This window comes from Oncorhynchus tshawytscha, unplaced genomic scaffold, assembly GCF_018296145.1.
Source record: "Oncorhynchus tshawytscha isolate Ot180627B unplaced genomic scaffold, Otsh_v2.0 Un_contig_3355_pilon_pilon, whole genome shotgun sequence".
Lineage (NCBI taxonomy): Eukaryota > Metazoa > Chordata > Actinopteri > Salmoniformes > Salmonidae > Oncorhynchus > Oncorhynchus tshawytscha.
Window position 1 is genome coordinate 120,001 of NW_024609434.1, and position 501 is coordinate 120,501.

At 29.3% G+C, this 501-nt stretch overlaps 1 protein-coding gene across 1 annotated transcript in view; it reads right to left on the minus strand.

Annotated features, from left to right (window-relative positions):
• Positions 1-501, minus strand: part of LOC121844781 (regulator of G-protein signaling 12-like) — a 40,543-nt gene extending 40,042 nt beyond the window's left edge. The window contains exon 1 of the mRNA XM_042315299.1: positions 485-501. The gene's annotated coding sequence lies outside the window, so the exon portion shown is untranslated. The remainder of the gene's footprint in view (positions 1-484) is intronic.

Here is a 501-nt window from a genome sequence, read left to right on the forward strand (position 1 = left end):
GACAGTATAATATGGACATCGATATAGAGTAAATAGACAGTATAATATGGACATAGATATAGAGTAAATAGAGTGTATAATATGGACATAGATATAGAGTAAATAGACAGTATGATATGGACATCGATATAGAGTAAATAGAGTGTATAATATGGACATAGATATAGAGTAAATAGAATGTATAATATGGACATAGAGAGAGAGTAAATAGACAGTATAATATGGACATAGATATAGAGTAAATAGACTGTATAATATGGACATCGATATAGAGTAAATAGACAGTATAATATGGACATAGATATAGAGTAAATAGACAGTATAATATGGACATAGATATAGAGTAAATAGACAGTATAATATGGACATCGATATATAGTAAATAGACAGTATAATATGGTTCTCATATAGAGTAAAGAGACAGTATAAGACTGTGGACATAGATATAGAGTAAATAGACTGTATGAAGTGGTTTTGTACTCACCTCCATCAGAGACACGG